General features: G+C 46.0%; 1 protein-coding gene and 1 pseudogene across 2 annotated transcripts in view; one reads left to right on the top strand and one right to left on the bottom strand.

Moving 5' to 3' along the window:
• Positions 1-24,051, top strand: part of SH3BGRL3 (SH3 domain binding glutamate rich protein like 3) — a 48,966-nt gene that overhangs the window by 19,908 nt on the left and 5,007 nt on the right. The window lies entirely within an intron of this gene.
• LOC135051964 (5S ribosomal RNA) lies at positions 23,643-23,761 on the bottom strand (annotated as a pseudogene).

Genomic DNA, 24,051 nt, shown 5'->3' with positions numbered 1-24,051 from the left:
CCCATAGTGTTTTACTGCTGCGCATCTATCAGCGAAATTTACTTATTAGTAATCTATTCCTGAGGGGCTGTTTAAGCAGCTTATTGGTCTTTTTTTACGGCCATGGCAGTATCTGCACGCAGGGGCCTATGGCTACGTCAGTGGACGGCGGATGTGGATTTACAGCAAGGGGGTGGAAAGCCTACCTTTCACAGGCGAGGCCCTGTTTGGTGACGAACTGGATACGTGGATATCCAAGGCTATGGCGGGTAAGTCTACATATCTTCCTTCCGCAGCCCCCCCAGCTAGGAAGGCCTATTCTGCTCCGACTCTGCAGTCCTTTCGGACAGCAAAATAATTTCAAAATAAAGTCATGGGTTCTTCTACAGCCTTCATAGGCAATAGAGGTAAACCCAGAAAACCAAGCAACTGCAGGTTCACAGGAACAGAAAAGCCTTCAGCATGACAGTGGACCTCTCTGCCTGGAAGACAGGCAGGTGGGAGCCCGATTAAAAGATTTCAGTCACGTATGGGCGACATCATGCTAGGATCCCTGGGTCAAAGAGCTCATCGCCCAGCGATACAGACTGGAGTTTCAGGACCTCCCATCTCACAGATTCTTCATGTCGGGCTTACCAGCTTTTCGGGAGGCAAGGATAAATTTACAGGAGGCAATACAAAAACTGGTAGACTCAGGTCATTGTTCCAGTTCCAACTCCGCTACGGAACAGAGGGTATTATTCCAACCTGTTTGTGGTACCGAAACTGGACGGTTCGGTGAGACCCATTTTAAACCTCAAGTCGTTGAGCCCATATTTACGGGTGTTTAAATTCAAGATGGAGTCTCTGAGAGCGGTGATCTCGAGTCTGGAGGAAGGTGAATTCTTGGTGTGTCTGGATATCAAGAATGCATATCTTCATATCCCGATCTGGCCGCCTCATCAGGCTTATCTCAGGTTTGCCTTACAGGACTGTCACTACCAGTTCCAGGCTCTGCCGTTTGATCTCTCCACGGCTCCGAGGGTGTTCACCAAGGTAATGGCGGAGATGATTTTCCTCCTCCGCAAACGGGGAGTGAACATAATTCTGTACATGGACGATCTGATTCTAAAAGCACCATCCAGGGAGCAGTTGTTGGACAGCATTGCCCGCTCAACTCAGCTACTTCGGGATCACGGGTGGATTCTGAACCTACCGAAATCTCACCTGGAACCAACACAGAGGCTTCCGTTCCTGGGGATGATACTGGATATGAAAGTACAGAAGGTATTCCTTCCATTGGAAAAGGCAGTGGTGATACAGTCGATGGTGCGGGATGTTCTAAAACCAACCCGGATATCGGTGCATATCTGCATTTGCCTTCTTGGAAAGATGGTAGCCGCTTACGAGGCGCTGCAGCATGGAAGGTTTTACGCCAGACCTTCCAGCTGGACCTGTTGGACAAATGGTCCGGGTCACATCTCCACATGCACCAGAGGATTCGTCTGTCGCCAAGATCCAGGATTTCTCTGCTGTGGTGGCTCCAGATTTCTCACCTGACTGAGGGACGGAGGTTCGGGATTAAAAATTGGATTCTGTTAACCACAGACGCAAGCCTCAGAGGTTGGGGAGCAGTCACCCAGGGGGAACACTTCCAAGAAAAATGGTCAAGTCAGGAAACCATTCTTCCAATCAACATTCTGCAACTAAGGGCCATATACAACGCCCTTCTACAGGCAGCACATCTTCTTCAAGATCAGGCCATCCAGGTTCAGTTGGACAATGTGACGGCGGTAATGTACATTAAACCGACAGAGCGGAACGAAGAGCAGAGCAGCAATGTCGGAGGTAACGCAGATTCTCCTCTGGGCAGAAAGACACGCTGTGGTGTTGTCTGCGATCTTCATTCTGGGAGTAGACAACTGGGAAGCAGATTTCCTCAGCAGACACGACCTCCACCCAGGAGAGTGGGGTCTTCACCCGGAGGTGTTCGGGTGCGTGACACGTCGGTGGGGAACTCCACAAATCGACACGATGGCCTCTCATCTCAACAAGAAACTCAGGCGGTATTGTTCCAGGTCGAGAGACCCACAGGCAGTGGCGGTGGACGCTCTGGTGGCTCCATGGGCCTACCAGATGGTGTATGTGTTTCCACCACTTCCACTGATCCCAAGAATTCTCAAAAGAATAAAAAGGGAAAAGGTTCAGGCAATTCTCATTGCTCCGGATTGGCCAATAAGGGCTTGGTACGCGGATCTACTGGACATGCTTCTGGAGGATCCGTGGCCTCTACCTCTCCGAGAGGATCTTCTGCAGCAGGGGCCGTTCGTCTATCAAGACTTACCGTGGCTACATTTGATGGCATGGATGTTCAGCGTCCAATTTTAGCCCGGAAAGGAATTCCGGACAGGGTAGTTCCTACCCTGATCCAAGCCAGAAAAGGGGTAACGTCTAAACATTACCACCGGATTTGGAGAAAATATGTGTCTTGGTGTGAACTCAGGAAAATTCCTGCGGTGGAATTTCACCTGGGTCGGTTTCTGCTTTTTCTACAGGCAGGTGTGGATGTGGGCCTACGCCTGGGCTCCATAAAAGTCCAGATTTCGGCCTTGTCCATTTTCTTCCAAAAACAGTTGGCTTCCTCCCTGAGGTTCAGACGTTCTTGAAAGGTGCCCTGCACATCTAGCTGCTCTTTGTGCCTCCCACGGCACCTTGGGATCTCAACGTGGTGTTGCAGTTTCCACAGTCTGAATGGTTTGAGCCTTTATGGGAGGTTGATGTAAAGTTTCTTACGTGGAAGACCGTCACATTGCTGGCCTTGTCTTCGGCAAGATGTTTGTCGGAATTGGGGCATTGTCTTTAGAAGAAATTGCTGTCTGCGTTTCACATCAACCAACCTATTGTGGTTCCGGCGCTACTGACACCTCTTCCACTTCAAAGTCCCTTGATGTTGTGCGGGCTTTGAAAATCTGTCAAACAGACAGGTCGATGGATGTGTTCTAGGCCGATTCAACCTTCTTCATTGTCGCAGGACTTAAGGCGGAATGGCAAAACATACTGCCTGCTGTTGTCTAGGAACTTAAAGACAGTTAGCCAAGAAGGGTGTCTGCAGTAATCACTGCAAGTGATGGACCTACAAAGTACTGACGTCAATAAAATCTAGACCTATTTGCTGTCGGTCTCCAATCACTTCTATCAAGATAGTGTGTGTTTTATAGTCTTTTTAATCAGCTTTGGGGTATATTCAATTAGTGTTGGATCCTCTCCGATGGACAGTGTTGTAGAGGATCCGACACTTCACTATTCAATTTGCGGGCATTTCCAACAGGTTTTTGCCCGTTTTCGACAATGCCGATCCCACTTTTTTTAAAGTTGAATCGGCATTGTCGAAAAAGCGGCCCTTTAATTGAATAGGGCAAATCGAAATTCGCCCCCAAAAATTTAGAAAACGGTGAATACCTGCCTTACTCCTCAACTTTTATTAAAATCCTTATTTTTTTTTAATTTTATTAAAATTCATGTTTATTACAATACATAAGCTACAATTTAAACATTAAATAAATTACATTATTCACCTTTATTTCACAATAATTTAATGTGCAGTAGCTCATTCATACCATTAATGTTGGTTAATAAGCTCTTGTATCAGTGATATTATTCTTCCACATGTAAAGCTCATAGATAAAAATAGGTTTACTTAGCTTGGTTTTCCGTGAAAACTATTTAAGGGGGTGATTCAGACCTGATCACTGATCTGCAAACTTTGCTGTCCTGTGTTTGGGTAGTCGCCGCCTCCAGGGGGCAGTGCAAATGTACGATTCTATGTGTAAGCAGAGCTGCAAAAAGCCAATTTGTGCCGTCTCTGCGCAGCCCAGGACTTTCTCCTACAATGCGATGAGAAGAGGCTGATCGGGGCCGGAGCTGATGTCGGACATCCTCCCTGAAAACACTTGGACACGCCTGCGTTTTTCCGGACACTACCAGTAAACGGTTAGTTACCCCCCACAAGCTTCCTCCTGTCAATCACCTTGCAAACTCTCGTGCGATTGGATTTTTTGCACCATCCCGTCGCTAACAGGCGATGGATGCCCTTTGTTGTTGTCCAACACACGTGCGCATGGTAGTGCATGCGCAGTTAGGACCTAATCGCCCACTGTGCGAAAGCGCACAGCAGCGATCAGGTCTGAATCACCCCCTAAGTGCAGGTTACAATTGATACTCCTGACATCAGGTGAGTCGCCTCTTCAGTAGCTTTTGCTTGTTAGACATTTACCTGATGTACATTTTCCTCATAGCTTAGATCAGGTGTGATATTTTAGGATTCATTTTTGTGTCCCCCATAGTTCTATATTGTTGATTAACCTCTTGAGGTATTATTAACTTCTTAAGGGCCCCATACACTAGAACGATATGTCTGAGGCTGAAGTCGGAGGCAATTTCCCTTGAACTCTCCTGGGAGCTTCCCGGGAGTGGTTTCATACGATTCCATACGATTTGGTACATTTTGCATGCGATATATCGTATGTGATCCCAGCCATGCCTGCGGGAACTGACATATCATGAGTGCAGCACTAATGATCTAGGGGAGCCGATCCGACCCTCACGGGAACGCGCATCGGATCGGAAACACATCCAAAATGCCCGATTTCACCCGATATATCGGCCCGAATGCCCTAAATTGCCTGAAATCTGGCATTATGGTTCTAGTGTATGGGGCCCTTTATATTGACAATGTCTAGCCCTTACTCTAATAGGCCCTACTCACTGGCCGACCCGCCGCCGAGCTGCCCGACGGCGGATACGGCCGACGAGCGACCCGGCGGCGGGGGGGGCAGTGACGGGGGGAGTGAAGTTTCTTCACTCCCCCCGTCACGCGGCTGCATTGAAGTGCAGGCAAATATGGACGAGATCGTCCATATTGGCCTGCATGCACAGCCGACGGGAGACCAGCGATGAACGAGCGCGGGGCCGCGCATCGTTCATCGCTGGAGTCTCCACACTGAAAGATATGAACGAGTTCTCGTTCATTTATGAACGAGATCGTTCATATCTTTCAAAAAATCGGCCAGTGTGTAGGGCCTATAAGACTTCTCTAATTATTTAATAAAAGAATTGTATGTAATTGTAATTAGTACTGTAGGTTAAAATCTAAGTTAAAAGTGATTTGAGCAGTTCATGGAGGATCCCAGAGTTGAATAACTAACCAGCCAATCAGCAGGGACCAAGGTGTGATGCTCTGTGATAAGACAGCACATTTTTTTTTTTATGGGTTCAGACTGGAAGATCAGTGATTCAGCTGTTCTCGGCTGCTACTAATTGGTGCCCTCATAGGGAAATTCAGTTGTTACTTCATTCGGGTGCTCATTTCGTGGGAGAACGCATTTCTGCTCTTTGAATCCTAAGGTGTTAGGCGGAAATGTGTGGAAACTCCATAGTTTTGGCATCCCTAACCAGGACTTTAGATTGGTATTAGTTGCTATACGCAGGTAAAACTGATTTATTTGTGCATGTAATAATTAATGAGCAGCTAGAATAATTGAATTGCTCCTCTGCACGCTCATTAATTAGCACGCCACATAAAACAATTAAATCTCCCCTCCCTGAAGTATAACAACTATAACCTGCATTTCAGTTCTCCGGAGGCAGATATAGCTGCGTGTTAATTTTTGTCCTTTTTATTTGAAGTTTACTTACATATATGTACTTTGTAACTATTTTTTTTTTTGTAACATTATTTTTTAAATAAGCATTGTACCTGTTTAAAAAAAAAAAAAAAAAATGTGAAGGGATGCACCTCGCTACCCATGCCAAGAGATTACAGAGTGGTTTTGGGTCTCACAGGACCTGGCAAATAGGGGATTCCCTCTTACCGTCAGTAACCGCCTGTTACTGACTCCACCCACTGTGCAGTGGGTGGGTATATTGCTGCCCCCACAAGACTTCTAGCCCCCAACCCCTTGAGCCGCTTACCGCTGTGTATGTATTGACACGCTACTGACACCTCCTGACTGGTGTCTGTTGACTCCCACTGTTCACTGACCTGGACCAGACCCTTCACTGTAGCTTGCAGAGGACGGAGCTTGGAAACACTGGGCTCAACCCAGAATGGGCAAACAGGAATGTGAGTGTCGCATTTCTGTTGGTCGCAAGATGTTTATTGCTCAAAAAGTCTTGATGAAGACCCTTCCTCTTTACAAGCATTGCACAGACGGTACAGCTTGCAAGATGTTTACAGCAGCATACTCTCTTCTCAGTCAGAAGAGATCTCTCTTTCCACCTCAGGGCTCACAGCCCTCTTCATGTAGTCAGAAGATACAATAGCATGGTGCATTCCTCCTCCATATACCTTTTTAGGATTTGTATATCAATCGTACCAACTATCTTATAACACACAAATAAATACAGATTACATTTCAAAAGGAGAAAGAGAAAAGAACTCCAGGGAGACTTCTTTTCTCTTTCTCCCTGTGAGCACGTCCATACAAGACATTACTGCCTCAAGCCTTTTGAGAGTTACTTAATGTACACAGTGGATTTTTTCATATTTTATATATTTCTGTAGTTATCTTCCCAGTGCTTAGGCTCTCCCCAAACATACATTTCAAAAGGGGCAACCCAATTTCCTTCCTCCCTTCATACAGTATATCTGTAACAAATGTACAGGAAAATATTGACACTAAAATCTGCTTGACACTTTACATAGAGACACGCATAAGCCCACCTGTAGGACATTTCAAAGAAAATGTTTGGCTAAACAACACCTATCAACTTGCTGGAGCTAGGTTAATTACCATATAATTTTCTAGGTGAGAATGTCTCATGAACTGTTCACAAATGTCAATACCTAAGTGCATATTTTTACCTTTCAAATACGTTTAACCACATCTTAGCTATATATAAATGTAAACATGTCACAGACTGGTGGCCACGGCAGCAGGGGAGTAGGTAGCAGTTTCCCGGAGCTCCCCGGCCCAAGATCCTGCTTACCCATCTGGACTAATTCCCAGTGACACTTTCCCGGTCATACAGCGCCCTTACCCTCTTGAGCAACTGGTGGTGCCCGGTGGGTGAACTGTGAGCCCCTGCGGTGTCCGCAAAACTGGTGAGGAAGCTGCCGGCCTGTGCCTCCTGCTGATCCCCGGGGCGTGGTGGGACTTCCGGTCACATGTCTCTGGAAGCCCATTCCCATGGCGGCATCTCATATCCTCTGCTGGGGCTAGCGGTTCGGGTCCCTGCAGCCTGGCGACTGTGCGGCTTCTGCCCTGCCTTTGGATCCTCCCTGCTGCCGCTGAGGAGGTTCTCTGGATGCCCGGGGGCCATCTTGGGAGCTTATACAACGCATGGCACATGGTGTACTAGCCGGCTCTCCACTTGGCTGCTGCTTCTGTGAGGGGCAGTGGAAGTTGTTACCAAGCGCTGCTCTTATCCCTCTGATCCCAGTGAGTACACAGTGTCCAGCTACTGACTATACCCTTCTTTGTTACACATTGTCCTCTGACACTTGTGGGGCTTTCTGGACTGCATTTGTTTCTGCATCACGCCTGCTACCCAGTTTGTAATTGGGAGTGCCCCCGTTTATGCTCCATACTTTTTGCCTATTGTTCCTGTGTCAGCCTGATTGTTTTGCACACACTGGTGAAAGACCGTGACCTTGCAGCAGCTGCCAAGCTGGCAAAGTTTGCCAGACAGTGTAAAGGAAAAAATGTACAGCGCTACAAAACCTGGATATAAAATCATATATAGTTTTTTTTTATTTTTAGCCTTAAAAAAAACTAGTTGCAACTAGCAAGTAACATGAAATATTTGATAAAAATTGGTAAATATGACCAGAAAAGTCACAACTCACAACAAGTGGCACGTTTATTCCCTGGACTGTGGCATTTCTTCCAAGGATTACAAATAGGACACTGTGTGTGGCTTCCTTTTGTGGTAATATTCCAAACATTTTACTGTGCTGTGTTTGCCCTTTTCTGGTCATATTTACCAATTTTTATCAAATATTTCATGTTACTTGCTAGTTGCAACTAGTTTTTTTTAAGGCTAAAAATAAAAAACCTATATATGATTTTATATCCAGTTTTCTAGCGCTGTACATTTTTTCCTTTACACTAAACTCTTAAGGGACTAACTATCCCTTGAACAGCTGCATTTGGTCAAACATCTTATTTCTGAGCGCCGGGCCTTTTTACCTTGGTAAATCTTCCTCACAAAGTTTGCCAGACAGTCTGTCACCCAGAACTATGGCCCCCCTCCTGTGACTCAACAATTTGTTCAGCCTGGCCCCCTCTCTGCGGACTTTGCCGCGGACGTTCAAAAAGATCTGGACCAGTTTCTCCCTGTCAAATGTCGCCTCCGGGACCTCAACCTCTCCTACTCTGTTATTTCCCTCTAAGCTTTGTGTGGTAGCAGAGGGAGAATCTAAGTTTTTCTATTCCCCTCGTGAGGCGGTTGCCTGTCTGGATTGCTATGCACCAGATGCCCGACAGCTTGCTCTGGACTGATATCCTGCATTTTTGTCATTTCTTTTTGCTTCTAGTGTGCTTTGGATATGTAAACAGTTGCCCAGGGAGCCACCATGCTCTGGTGGTTTTCTTTTTTCGGTTATCGCCTTACCCGTAGCTATACGTTGGGGTACTGCGTTTTGGGATAAAAGTATGCCATTGTTTGGGGAGGTATACGGGGTGGGGGGTAGTTGGGAATTGTTTTGTCTATGTTCCTCTTGTTTTGTTTTTCATATCTCTGCTCTCCAATTTATGTTATACATTTGTACTGGTGTATTTATTATGTGTTGGTGCTAAATGTGCGATATTGGCATTGCTCTGATGTGGTTGCCCATTGTTTTGCGAGGGTGGCTGATGGCTTGGCTCATGGGGTTTGTGTTGCATTCTATACTCTCTGCCCATCTTTGGTCTTTGTCTGTTTTGGCAAGTTTTTGCAGCATGACTCAACGCTACTTCTGATGCTGCCTTCGCTGCTGGTCATGAACACCTCTCCTGTTATATGCAGTCTCTTGTTGTTCATTTTATTTTGGGAGTCCTATTCTTTTACTGTCCTTCTCTGACGTATTGTGCCATATTTATTATGCCTGATTTAAAATTTTTGGCCTGGAATGTCCGGGAACTCAATAACAAGGTGAAACGTTCTTTGGTTTTAAAGCTGGTTAAAAAACATTACCCAGATGTTTGCCTTAGTGAGACACACCTGGAGGGTACTAGACTGTTGTCACTTCTTAGGCCTTGGTGGGCGTACCACACCTCCCACTCCTCCTTTTCTAGTGGGGTTTCGGTTTTAATTAAGAAGACTGTGCATTCTAAACTGCTTCTATTATGACCAACTCCCGTGGTGGATTTGTTTTTATTGAATGTAAGTTATGGTCCCAGCCATTCTTTATATTGCTGATTTATATTCTCTCCTCCCCCCCCCCCCCCTCCCTTTTGCCTATGATGTTCTACAAAAAGCTGCCACTTTTGTAGCCTACTCCTCACACTCCTGTCATTTGCCTGGGGGACTTTAATAACCTACTAGACCCCTCCTTGGATAAATAGAAGTCACCACCCGCCCCTATGATTAGTGGCGGCCACCCTAAATTTGCTGATTATATTAGTAGTTTGGGGTGGGTGGATGCCTGGAGAAGCAGTCACCCTACGCTTCAGCAATTCTCATGCTTCTCTAGGACCCATGGTTCCTTCTCCAGAATCGACCTGGCCCTGGTCTCTCCTCTTTTGCCCAAGATTACTGATGTTCATTATGAGGCCAGGGGCGTCTCCGAGCACTCACCCTTACTATTGTCACTTGGTGTAACGTGCCAGAGGGGACAATCCTATTGGAAACTGCACCCATCCTGGTTGCCACAGCTAGATTCTAGTCCCGACCTGGAGAAGCAGTGGGAGGGGTACTTTGCCGATAATGTTGGGTCTGCCCATATCACTGTGGTGTGGGATTCCTTTAAGGCCTATGGCCCTCATTCCGAGTTGATCGCTCGCTGCCGATTTTCGCAGCGCAGCGATCAGGTTGCGCATGGTACGCAGCGCGCATGCGCTTAGTACTTTCACACAAAACGTTGTAGTTTTACACAAGCCCGAGCGACGCTTTTCAGTCGCTAGAGTGTTCGTTGTTTGAGTGACAGGAAGTGGGTGTTTCTGGGCGGCAACTCTGCGTTTTCCGGGAGTGTGCTAAAAAACGCAGGCATGCCAGGTAAAAACGCAGGAGTGGCTGGCCAAACGCAGGGTGTGTTTATGACGTCAAACCAGGAACTAAACTGTCTGCAGTGATCGCAAGGTAGGAGTAGGTCTGGAGCTACTCAGAACCGGCATGACATTTTTTCAAAGCAGTTCTGCTAATCTTTCGTTCGCACTTCTGCTAAGATACACTCCCAGAGGGAGGCAGCTTAGCGTTTGAAAAGCAGCTAGCGAGCGATCAACTCGGAATGAGGGCATATATGCGATATACACTCATTAAGCGAATAACCGCCCTTAAACTGTCATATCGTCATACTGAAAGAGCCCTGGAAACTGAATTTCGGACTCTAGAGACACAATACCGAACAGATTGTTTGCCCGCTACCAAAACTCGTTGGCTACAGGCCCAGTCACCCTGCCTGGCTCACTTGTCGGACAAAAATTCTAGGTCCCATTTATTTAGTTCTAATAATATTTACATGCAAGCGGATAGACCTGGTTTGTTGGCCCCCTTGATGCATTATGGCCGTCCTGGGAATGTTGTTACGCGGGTAATTGATCCTGCCGGCATCATGTTGACACTACACCAGATATTGCACAGACGTTCCTATCATATTATAGCGATGTCTATAAGTCCCATTTAACTTGTGTTGGTCATGAATTATCCCAATATCTGTCAGCCATCACACTGCCCAAACTCTCCGCTGAGGCCTGTGCCTTTCTTGAAGCACCTATAACAATTGACGAGGTGTCCGTGGCAATTGGTTCTTTTCCGGGTGGTAAAGCCCCTGGGAGTGATGGACTCCCCATTGAACTATATAAGAAATATATTAACACTTTTGCCCCTATGCTGCATTCTTTGTATTTGGATTTCTTCGCAGAAAATAGGCTTCCCCCTCTATGTCTGAGGCCATTATCATTGTAATACCAAAGGCCGGCAAGGACCACATGCTCCTAGACTTCTATAGGCCGATTTCCCTTATTCCCACTGATGCCAAGATCCTGGCAAAATGTTTAGCCTAAATCCATAATTCACCCAGACCAGTCTAGCTTTATGCCTGGCATGTCCACATCTATTAATTTACGCCACCTCTACACTGTTCTTCAAGCCCCGCATGATTTTCCCTCTGACTCTGTTATTGTCTCCCTAGATGCGGCCAAAGCCTTCGACAGTGTTGAATGGCTTTATCTGTGGGAGGTTATGGTCGTTATGGGCTTTGGTCCGAACTATATACGTTGGACCAAACTCCTTTATCAGCAGCCAACTGCCAGGATCTCGGTTAATGGATATGTCTCCGCCTCCTTTTCTTTGTCCCGGGGTACTCGTCAGGGATGCCCCCTCTCCCCCACGCTGTTCGCTATTGCCATTGAACCCCTTGCTTGTATTATTAGGTTGCATCCGAGTATACTGGAATAGGTATTGGCCATAGTTTAAATAAGGTTGCCCTCTATGCGGACGATCTACTGCTATTCTTGCAAGACTATGCCGTTTCCATGCCACTGCTTCTACGGCTAATTGAGGAGTTTAGTAGTTTTTCTGACCTTCGTATAAATTGGACCAAGTCATTTATAATGCCGGTAATTGGCCCCCCTTCTACTGTTCCTAAAATCTCCCTAATCTTTATGTTGGACTGGCCAATTTAAGTACTTAGGCATTCAGATTACTAATGACCCATCTGATTTTATCCCATTGAACCTTGACCCATTGATGCAACAAATTATACGCAAATCTAAATCCTGGTATAAACTCCCGTTGACGGTGACCGGCAGGGTCAGTCTTGTCAAAATGCTATTATTACCCAAAATTCTGTATATCCTTTTACAGTCTCCAGTCTATATTTTTTTCCCCCTCATTTTTTTTAAAGAAATTGGACAGTATTTTTTCTTCATTGATATGGGCCAATGGGCGATCCCGACTACAATTATTTACTCTCACCAGGTCTAGGACAGACGGTGGACTGGCGCTGCCTAAGTTCCAACTCTATTATTATGCCGCCCAAATTACACATCTGCAGGACATTGATGTGCAGTCCTTACATGTTGCCTTTATTCAATGCTATTTTCCTGGCCTCTCCCCTATTCAGGTTTTGTTAAGTGGTAATTTGTTTCAGTTTTTCCTCCCATTGTTTTCCAGGCTGCGAAAATTTGGCAGGCATTGCGGGTGCTTACTAAGTTTGATGGTCTTGACCCAGACACTCCCCTCTGGTACTCTCGTTGGCTCCCTGAAGTGAACTGAGGTCTCTTGCTGGACGTGGAGTGTGGGGTCCCCAAATCTGTGATTTCACCGTCCCAACAATATTGGGTATCCGTTCACATGGTCGACCATGTTATGGTCGACAATCATTAGGTCGACCGCTATTGGTCGACATTGACATGGTCGACATGGACACATGGTCGACACGTGAAAGGTCGACGTGAGTTTTTTAACTTTTTTTTCTTTTGGGGAACTTTTCCATACTTTACGATCCACGTGGACTACGATTGGAACGGTAATCTGTGCCGAGCGAAGCGGTAGCGGAGCGAAGGCACCATGCCCGAAGCATGGCGAGCGAAGCGGTGCACTAATTGGGGTTCCCAGTCACTTTACGCAAAAAACGACATCAAAACAAGTTAAACTCATGTCGACCTTTTCATGTGTCGACCTTACATGTGTCGACCATGTGTCCATGTCGACCAATAGTGGTCGACCTAATGACTGTCGACCATAACATGGTCGACCATTCATACCGGAACCCAATATTGTGGGGATACATTGAAGTCCTTCCAACAATTGAAAGGCGAGTTTGATTTACCTAACTCGTACTTCGACATGCATTGCAGGCACAGTTCAGGGACTCCTCTCCTATACTCCTCCCATTTCCTATTAAGACTTTTCTACTCAATTTGGGTCATGCAAAGACGATTTCCCTATCCTACCTGCATCTCCTTGCCTTGCATCATACTGACCCACTCTCTCTACGTGTGAAGTGGGAACATCAGATTCAGTTTTTTATATTTCATCGGATCTATATGACTCCAGTTAGGCTTGCCGGGTTTGTGAGTGGGTGCTCGGACATGTACCCTAAATGCGCCATTACCCGAGGCACTTTCTGGCATCTTGTGTGGGAATGCCCTGTTGTACAGTCCCTTTGGTCTCGGGTCAGGTAGGTTCTGGAGAATACTGGGATACCCCTGAGAGTGTTGACACCTGAGCTTTGTGTTCTGGGGATAGTGAGCTCTGATTCTCTGTCCAGGTGGGAGGAGTTATACATTTTCAATGTTTGTGCCCTGGCCAAGGTGTGTATTGCATGACTTTTGATGGCTCCTAAGGGACCCACTTTTTCCTCCTTTAAAGCTCTGGTTAATGATACTATTTCTAAAGAACGTTTTGTATATATGCAAACTAATGCTAGCTCTAAATTTGAAAAGATATGGTCTCTCTGACTGGAATCTGTATACTCCTAAAATGACCTGTCTCTAATCGTTTTTTGGTCTGCTGTTGATTTTTGTTTTAGGCAGTTATTAGACTAAAGGTGGGTACACACTGGCCGATATATCGGCAGTTCTCTTGAACGGGCGATATATCGCGGGTCCGTCGGCCAGTGTGTATGGACAATATGTCTGTGAACTCCGTCGTTCACAGACGTATTGCGTCGGCCCCGCAGCACAGCCGACGGCCAATATATCTACCGATATATTGGTGCGTCGCTGTGTGTGTAGCCGTGCACATGCTGCGGCAGCCGGCGGTGATTGACAGCTGAACTGCAAGCCCGTCCAGTTCATGACGTCAGTCCCCGACGGATTGGGCAGTGGGTATGCTCAACACACTGCCCGATCTGTCCATAGATATATCTGCCGATCAATTGATCGGCAGATATATCTATCAGTGTGTACCCTCCTTTAGTCTTAACTGGGTAGGTTGCGTTTGAATAACACATTGTGTTGCAAAGTATACTTGTCTACAGATTTAATGCTATGATTGTTTTTTGTCTTGCAAGTCTCCTGGTATGATGTACTGAATTTTTTTTTCTTGTCTACATTGGTATCAATTTATACTATATATTTATCGCAAGATCTACCATTTGACACTTCGCTTGTACCATCTGATATCTGGGTGTGGTATAGCGGTTCGAATCTATTTTTCCTGACAAAGATTAGTCCGACAGTGATTGTCAGACAATGTAGTTTTACCGTCAAACTATGGTTCGACATTAATCATACCTTGACATAGATAACTTAGACAATGAAAGTAAACAGACCTCTCGAAGATCGGCAGCGTGTATGCAGACATTAAAAAAGCCCGACAATTATCAATTAGATACGTATTACACAGACACTGTTGAAGACCGACAAAGCATATATAGACATTTTAAAGTCCGACAGGACATAAGTCAGATAAGCTCAAGACCGACTAACAAAAGACCGACAAAACATATATAGACATTTAAAAATCAGATAGGCCACATGTCAGATAAGCACAAGACCGACACACATAAGACCGACACACATTCATTATCAAAAAATAATATTGCACATAACAGACAGTTCTTAGACAAGTATTCTTACTCCGAAACAGGCCCTTATCATCTGTCCTGAGACTTGTAGTTCTCCTAACCACCCCTGTACACTCAGTCACGGCGTCGCCACCATAGCTGGACGCAACGCTGTCAATAGCTATTGCGGGTGGACGGGACTCATAGTGTCTCGTCTTGGACGGCCCCCCTCTACCAGCAATAGCTACTGAGGGGTGTGTGTGTGGGGGGGGGGGGTTTGGCCTTGCCCTCATGACTTTGGCCTGTATGGTTTGGACTCTGTAGCTGTAAGGCTGACAGGTGTGGCTGGGACCTCTAGTTCCACGGATGAGGGTAGCGCCGGGAGTAACGCTGTTAGCGTAGGCGCGTCTGAGGTTAGACGGCATGGTGCCGTTGCTGGGGTAACGATGGAGACGTCCAGGACAGGGCGCCCAGACACCGCGGGGGGACGGACGGAAGAGGGGTGTGTGTATGTGGGGGGGGGTTTGGCCTTGCACTCATGACTTTGGCCTGTATGGTTTGGGCTTGGTAGCTGTAAGGCTGACAGGTGTGGCTGGGACATCTAGTTCCACGGATGAGGGTAGCGCCGGGAGTAACGCTGTTAGCGTAGGCGCGTCTGAGGTTAGACGGCATGGTGCCGTTGCTGGGGTGACGATGGAGGCGTCCAGGACAGGGTGCCCAGACATCGCGGGGGAACGGACGGAAGAGGGGTGACTGAGGGGATGGGGTGCTTTGCGGGGAAGGGTGGGGGTGTGGGGGTTTGGCCTTGCACTCATGACTTTGGCCTGTATGGTTTGTGCTTGGTAGCTGTAAGGCTGACAGGTGTGGCTGAGACCTGTAGTTCCACGGATGAGGGTAGCGCCGTGGGCTGTTGGGGTGACAACCGTCCACCCGTCTAACCTATTTGGAGCTGAGGGTACAGGTGTGTACGCGGCGACATGTATCTAGGAGGGTAGTCTTGGGGAAATGAAAGTCTCAGAAGTCTATGATATCGATATATTGGCCCCTGTCCTAATAATCTGTCGGTCTTTTGCGTGCCGGTATTATTTTATTCTTTTATATGTATGTATTGTCTAGGTATATGATGTCGGTCTTTTATGTGTCGGTATTATTGCTTTCTGTTTTATGATTTGTCGATCATTTGCCTGTCTATGCATACACTGTCGGTCTTTTACTTGTCGATATTATCGAGGTCTGTTTGATTAATTGTCGGTCTTTTTTACTGTCTATGTATGCACTGTCGGGTTTTTGTCATGTCGGTCAAATGCACGTCTGACTTGTGTTTTGTCGGTCTTTTGTGTCTCTGCATATATACTGTCGGTCTGTTTTGTTGTCGATTTATGCGATGTCTGTTTAGGGGTGGTCGATGTGACTGTTGTCTGACTTATGAACTGTCGGTCTTTGTTCTGTCGGACTGTTGGTCTTGTCGGGTTTTCCTTTGTCTTTATTTTAACTTTGTCTGACTTTTAACTGTCTGTCTCTCACTATTGTCTAACTGGTGTCTTTCTGTCTTCTGTTGTCGGTCTTTTCGCTGTCTGTATTCTTCATGTCGGCGAGTCAGCCGGAACCCCTGATATCTGTACATGACATTTTTACGTGAAATAAAAATTTACTCTATTAAAAAAAAAAGTCACAGAATATTAAATACTGTATACACCAATGTATTGCAGATCACCTGCAGTGCTTTACACCAATATGTATTTTTAATACAGTTTATTGTATATACAGTATGTGTGAATTGGTCCTTGCCAACCGCTATGTACATCTGGCGCCTAATCGCTGATTGGTCCATTGAAAAAATTATGCAGAAGCATGATGGTTAATCCCCTCAGTGCCACAGCCGCCATTTAGCTATGTGGGCATGGTCTCTGGCCACAGTATTCCTTTGTTTTACTTTCATATATGCTCTCAGAACCCAATACTTTAAAGAGATTGTTAGACCACTAGGCTATGTATAAACTGTTTTTCTCTTACGTCCTTGGGGATACTGGGAATCCATATAGTACCATGGGGTATAGACGGGTCCACTAGGAGCATTGGGTACTTTGAATTTGATAGTGTGCGCTGGCTCCTCCCTCTATGCCCCTCCTACCAGACTCGGTTTAGAAAATGTGCCCGGAGGAGCCGGTCACGTCGCTGGAAGCTCCTGAAGAGTTTTCTGCATTTATTTTATCTGTTTGTTATTTTCAGGCAGGACTGGATGGCACCAGCCTGCCTGCTTTGTTGGACTTTGGGCCGTCCCCCCCATCTCGTGAAGGGTAATGGTCCCGTTCCCAGCTGACAGGACACTAGCTTCTGAGGGAACTATTCGCAAGCCCCACCATGGTGAGTGTACATTCGCTCAGCACGCCGCCACCCCTAACAGAGCCAGAAGAAAGAAGAGTGGTGAGTACTAAGCCGACATCCCGATTAGCGGGTCGCCGGCAATTATGACAGCATGAGGGTACGGAGACGCACGGCTTCTACATGGGGCGGCTGGGTCTCCAGACTCGGTACACAGTGCAGACGCACAGCTTCTGAGGGGGCGAACTGAGTCTTGGTACACTATATGTGTACACCAGTACACAGACTGGCATTACATACTTAAAAGGGGGCTGACTCCATTTTAGGCACAAAATTACCTCAGCCAGTATTTTAAAAAAAAGAGCGGGAAGACCGCGCGCCATTGAAGGGGCAGGGTTTCACTATGAGCGGATCCAGCAGCTCACTAGCCCCATTTTCCCTCTGCAATGGACACAGACGCTGACTGACAGGGACGCGCAGCTCCTCCAGAGAGTCTCCAGATTACCGCAGCAGTATTGGGGGGGAGCGATTATTAGTGTACGGAGTCCCTAATCTAGGTACTTAGTCTGCGACTCGGCTTAGCTTGGCATTAGCAGTATGGGCGCCGTGTACTGGCTCCATACTTTGTGTCTCTCTGGAAGGGCTCTTTGTGGGTTAATTGTGCATTTAACCTGTTCCTGTGTGTGTGTGTGTGTGTGTGTGTGCTGTCACAGTATGTCAGACAAAGAGTGTTTCATGTAAGGCACAGTGTTCCTCTTCTCGAGGGGGTTCACTACTGTGTACTCAGTGCAGTGTACCTTCCCAGGCTAGCGGGCAGAGCCAGCTTGGCTGGACTCCATTAAGGGAATGATTTCCAATATTTCTACTAAATTGTCCAGCAATGAGAAAGAGACGCAATACTTAAGACAATCGATGATGGTTCTGCATATCCCTGATAAGGTGACAGAGGAGATTGAGGAATCTTATTTTAATATAAAAAGAAATCCTCAGCCACTTTTCCTGTGTCAAAGGAACTAAATACCCTGTTTGAAGAACCGTGGGTTAATCCTGATAGGAAATCTCAAATCCCTAAAAGGTTGCTATCATCTTTTCCTTTTCCTCCTGAGGATAGGAAAAAATGGGAAAATCCACTGATACTGGATGCATCAGAATCCAGGCTGTCACGGAACATTGTATTGCCTGTCCCGGGTGCAGTCTCCCTAAAAGACACGCCTAATCGTAGAATTGAGACTACACTCAAATCCTTGTATACAGCTGCTAGGGTGGCCCAGAGACCCATTATAGCATGTGGGTGGATTACTAAGGCCATTGCCAAATGATCGGGTAACCTACTTGAGGTACCTTGCCTCAGGGGGAGATTATTTTAATCCTGCAACATATACAGGGCTCTATGGTGGAAGCCATAAAAGAAATAGGCTTGCTTAATGCACGCACCACTGCTATGGCAGTGTCAGCACGCAGAGGCTTATGGCTACACCAGTGGACTGCTGGCGCGGACTCCAGGAAAGGCGTGGAAGGCCTACCCTTCACAGGAAATGCCTTATTTGGAGATGAACTAGACAAATGGATCTCCAAAGCTACTGCGGGTAAGTCCACATATCTTCCTTCTGCAGCTCCCCCAGCCAGGAAGGCCTACTCAGGACCTAATCTACAGTCCTTTAGGACTGCCAAGTTTAAGGGCAAAACCAGAGGTTCTTCTACAGCCACCAAAGGCACTCGAGGTAAACCAGCAACTGCTGTTTCTCGGGAACAGAGCTCAAGCTCTGCTTCCTCAAAGCCTTCAGCATGACTGTGGACCGCGATGCCTGGAAGACTGGCGGGTGGGAGCCCGACTAAAAATTTTCCGTCACATTTGGACAGGTTCGTGCTAGGATCCCTGGGTCATAGATCTTATTTCCCAGGGCTACAGACTGGAGTTTAAGGAGCTCCCACCTCACAGATTCTTCGAATCATGCTTACCAGTTTCGCATGAGGCAAGTATAACTTTACAGGACGCCATTCAAGAACTGGTACGGACCCAGGTCATTGTCTCAGTTCCACCTCATCTGCAAAACAAGGGGCACTATTCCAATTTGTTTGCAGTACCGAAACCGGACGGTTTGGTAAGACCGATTTTGAACCTCAAGTCATTGAACTCGTACTTACGAGTGTTCAGATTCAAGATGGAGTCTCTTAGAGCGGTGATCTCAGGTCTGGAGGAGGGAGAATTCCTAGTGTCTCTGGATATCAAGGATGCGTACCTTCACATTCCGATCTGGCCACCTCATCAGGCTTCTCTACGGTTGCTCTGCAGGACTGTCACTACCAGTTCCAGGGCCTGCCATTTGGTCTCTCCACGGCACCGAGGGTGTTCACCAAGGTAATTGCGGAGATGTTCCTCCTCCACAAACGGGGAGTGAACATAATTCCATACCGGGACGATCGGATTATAAAAGCACCATCCAGGGAGCAGTTGTTGGACAGCATTGCCCGCTCAACTCGGCAACTTTGGGATCACGGGTGGATTCTCAACCTACCGAAATCTCACCTGGAACCAACACAGAGGCTTCCGTTCCTAGGGATGATACTGGATATGGAAGTACAGAAGGTATTCCTTCCATGTGTTCACCAAAGTGATGGCAGAAATGTTTCTACTCTGCAAACAGGGAGTGAAAATAATTCCGTACCTGGACGATCTTCTGGTAAAGGCACCGTCCAGGGAGCGATTGCTGGACAGCATTGGCCTCTCAACCAGACTACTCCTGGATCATGGGTGGATTATGAACTTGCCAAAATCTCACCTGGAACCGACGCAGAGGCTTCCTTTCCTGGGAATGATACTGGACACACAGTCTCAGAGAGTGTTCCTTCCCTTGGAGAAGGCTATGGTAATCCAGTCGATGGTTCGGGCTGTCCTGAAGCCAAACCGGATCTCGTTGCATCTGTGCATTCGCCTTCTGGGGAAAATGGTGGCCTCTTACGTAGTGCTTCAGTATGGAAGTTTTCATGCGAGGCCCTTCCAGCTGGATCTGTTGTACAAGTGTTCTGGATCGCATCTTCACATGCACCAGAGGATCTGTCTGTCGCCAAGAGCCAGAATCTCCTTTCTGTGGTGGCTACAGACTTCTCACCCCATCGAGGGTCGGAGGTTCGGGATTCAGAATTGGATTCTGCTAACCACAGACACAAGCCTCAGAGGTTGGGGAGCAGTCACCCAGGGGGTGCAGTTTCAAGGAAGATGGTCAAGTCGGGAAGTCGTCCTTCCAATAAACATCTTGGAACACAGGGCAATCTACAACGCCCTTCTGCAAGCCTCATCTCTTCGGAATCAGGCCATTCAAGTCCAGTCGGTTAATGTAACGGCGGTAATGTACATAAACCATTCTTGACAGTTGATGTGGCTCACTCGTATGCAGATTTTTACACCTCATTTCGATCTGGCCATGTCGGTCTGTGTCTGATTTGATACCTGCATTCTCATGCTTGCACCAACCTATAATTAATTCAGTATATGCATCTAGAAACATTTCCCCAACTGCATAGCTCACCGTTGTCAAAGCACCGTTACTGAACTTTATGTAGTTCAATGCTGCATTACTCCTACTCAGTCGCAAGTATTTTCCTTCTAATTTACCAAGTAAAAGACAGATTAGAAATGCTTAGAAATACCATTTAACATTAAAGTATTTATTATAGTGCTTACTTGTTTATGATTAACACGGCATGCTAAATTTTGTTTTTATTTAAATACTTACATTTACTATACATAGAATTGCCACAATTGGCATTAATCTTCCATAAGTGTGAAATACAGTTAAATGTATCTCATTGGCTGTATCTCCCTTTTAAAACAAAAACTAAAGTGATTTTCAGGCGGCTCCGATGCCCAGAAGAAATTGTGGTCACCTGACTTATAGGACACATACACCAGGTATCTATCAGGGCATTTGCCTGCTCTGCAGATGCCTGGGTCTGTTGATAGTCAAGCATGTCATATTTTGACAATCTCAAATTGCGGATTCTAACCCAAAAATCAGGGTGAATCAGGGATTGTTAATGAGGTAGGATTTCGCCGGACCCCTGAGAAATCGATGAACATCTGAGTTTGCAGATCGGCATTTGAGAATTACCCTGTAGATATATGTCCCGCATAACTCCTGTCACAACAGGCAGCTTATTGGGAGTTGCGGCAGTAAACGCTGAGCTGCCATGTTCTGCACAAATATTTTTGCAAATGATACATTAGAGACTCTGGGGGTCATTCCGAGTTGATTTTCGCAGCGCAGCGATCAGGTAAAAATAGGCAAAACAGCGCATGCGTATGCGCACGAGCGTTGTACGGGCACAAAGAGCATCGCTGCTGTGCACTGGATCTAGCGAAGATTCCATTCGCACAGCCGATCACAAGGAGATTGACAGGAAGAGGGCGTTTATGGGTGTCAACTGACCGTTTTCTGGGAGTGTTTGGAAAAACGCAGGCGTGGCCGGGCGTTTGCTGGGCGGGTATCTGACGTCATTACCGTGTCATTCGTCGCAGCAATCATCGCACAGAATAAGTAACTATGGGGCTGGTCTTCTTTTGCACAAAATGTGTTTGCTGCCGCTCGGCTGCACAGGCGTTCGCACTCTTGCTATGCTAAAACACACTCCCCTGTGGGCGGCGACTATGCGTTTGCACGGCTGCTAAAAGTAGCTAGCGAGCGATCAACTTGGAATGAGGGTCTCTGTCTTGTGAGCCTAATAGGGCTATTAGAGTTTACAAGGCTCTGGAACTATGGGGGTAATTCCAAGTTGATCGCAGCAGGATTTTTTATAGCAATTGGGTAAAACCATGTGCACTGCAGGGGAGGCAGATATAACATGTGCAGAGAGAGTTAGAATTGGGTGGGGTGTGTTCAATCTGCAATCTAAATTGCAGTGTAAAAATAAAGCAGCCAGTATTTACCCTGCACAGAAATAAAATAACCCACCCAAATCTAACTCTCTCTGCAAATGTTATATCTGCCCCCCCTGCAGTGCACATGGTTTTGCCCAATTGCTATCAAAAATCCTGCTGCGATCAACTTGGAATTACCCCCTATGTTGTTACTAATTCCGCCTGATATCAGTACCTTGTCAGTATGCTGCATGCTTCCTAGTTGCTATTAAAAGAGTACCAAAAAAAATGAAGGGAAAGAAGAGGAACGGTTATTTCAACTGTGTGCACTCAGTTGAAATAAGCCTTCCTTTTTTGATCAACTTTATTGAATTTAGGCTAGTGCATCTGAATAAAGTACTAGTAATTGACATATGTGTGGTACATAAATTAGGATAACATCTAATATATCTCTTACAGATGTGTCCTCATACATCTAGCCTCAATACGCCACGGACTGGGAGATGCTTGACATTACCGAGCTGACAGGTCCCGTGTAACTCTGCTAGCGTTGAGCATCTTTTTTTCTGAAAATGTATCCAGGAGACTGTGCTGATTAACTTGATATGCAACCCTTATATATCTGTGTGCGACTGAGTCTGTATACGGAGAACAACGGAACTTAACATGGAAAAAAGCTATGGCCTCTGCATCTTAGTGCTTCTTATGCAGATTCAGATACTCAGTCGAGCACAGATATACAAGTGTCGCATATCAAATTAATCAGTCATCTGATGCATCCTAGTCGAATAAGACGCATTGTCTGCAAAAAAAGACGCCCGATGCTAGCAGAGTCTCATGGTACCTGACGTGCCAGCATGGGCTATTTGGTGCGACTGCAGCAAAGATGTGTGAGGACACAACTGCATATACCAGTGGTTCCCAAACTTTTTGGAATCACGGCGCTCTAGAGCATCAGTTTTTTTCACGGCACCTCCACGACAAAAGCTTCTTCTTGTGAAATTTAGAAAGAAATATTAAATGAAATAAATTGTGTATATATGTCATCCATAAGTTAAATTGTGTGGTGAGGGACAAGATTTGCTTCTGTTTGTCCACATATTTTATGATTAGCAGCCACCAGCACTGGTTTTGCCTATTACATAAACCATAAATAATTTTAATTGATCGTGGACCACCAATCCAAGGCACCCCTGCAAGTGTCCTGAGGCACCCCAGGGAGCCTAGGCACACAGTTTGGGAACCACTGGAATATACTGTACAATCAATTCACTATACCATCCCTAGTGCAGTAACTCCATCTTTTAGTTTTCTTGCTACTAAAACCGATCAGATCACTTTGTATTAGCAAAAAAAAGGAAGAGAAAAGAAGACTCTTTTGTGGGCGCACTCTTATATGTATATGTATCGAAGTCTCGGAAGAAACAATGTTAAAAAATGTAAATTTTATTAGCAAGAATCGATAAAATGGTAGTAGAATATACTGTCAGAAGTATCAGAAAAGGGGGAGGGTAGGAGAAAACAGAACAAATTTTTACAGTATAAATACTGAATAATAGTTCTAGTCAGAAAAGGGGAGGGTAGGAGAACATAGAACACATTTATACAGTGTAAATACTGAATGATAGTTCTGAACTGCCTGGGTTCAAAAATGCAGAAAATAACAGCAGGAGGCCTGAAAAAGTATATCTATATGAATCCTGAGTAGGTATGTGAATAGAATTATACAGATATTAGGTTGATGATAGTCCGCTATATCTATTATAAATGTTGTAGAGACAGATAAAGTCGAAAGGCTTGAATAAGTGAGATGAATCTGCTGTCAGTGTTAGACGCTTGAGCAAAGCCGTCCTAGAGCTTCTACTAAACTGAGTATTCCTCAAGAGTCTCCCACTTGAGTACTAACCCAGCCCAACACTGCTTAGCTTCCAAGATCGGAAGGATTCGGGCGTTGCCAGTGTGGTATGATAGTAGAAGAAATATTTGATATCGAAGGCTCAGGAATCACTGATGAGAGTTCACGAAATGGAGAGGCAAAGGAGTGGATGTAGATTGGAGAGGAAAATAGGGGATCTGCTGCCAATGTTAGACAGGGATGGTTACCCCTGAATCAATGGTGAGAGTCCTGAATTAGAAGAAGTGGGAAAAAATGGGAAGAAGAAAAAGAGACAATACTGGTCTAAAGTTGTTTAGGTAAAATTGATAAGATATAAATGGACAAAAGGTCCTGCAGGGAAATTGTTACACAAATGCCGATCAATTACAG

This window comes from Pseudophryne corroboree, chromosome 2 (assembly GCF_028390025.1).
Source record: "Pseudophryne corroboree isolate aPseCor3 chromosome 2, aPseCor3.hap2, whole genome shotgun sequence".
NCBI classification, from domain to species: Eukaryota; Metazoa; Chordata; class Amphibia; order Anura; family Myobatrachidae; genus Pseudophryne; species Pseudophryne corroboree.
Note: the sequence above shows the minus strand (reverse complement) of the source record. Positions and strands in the feature narration are given on the sequence as shown.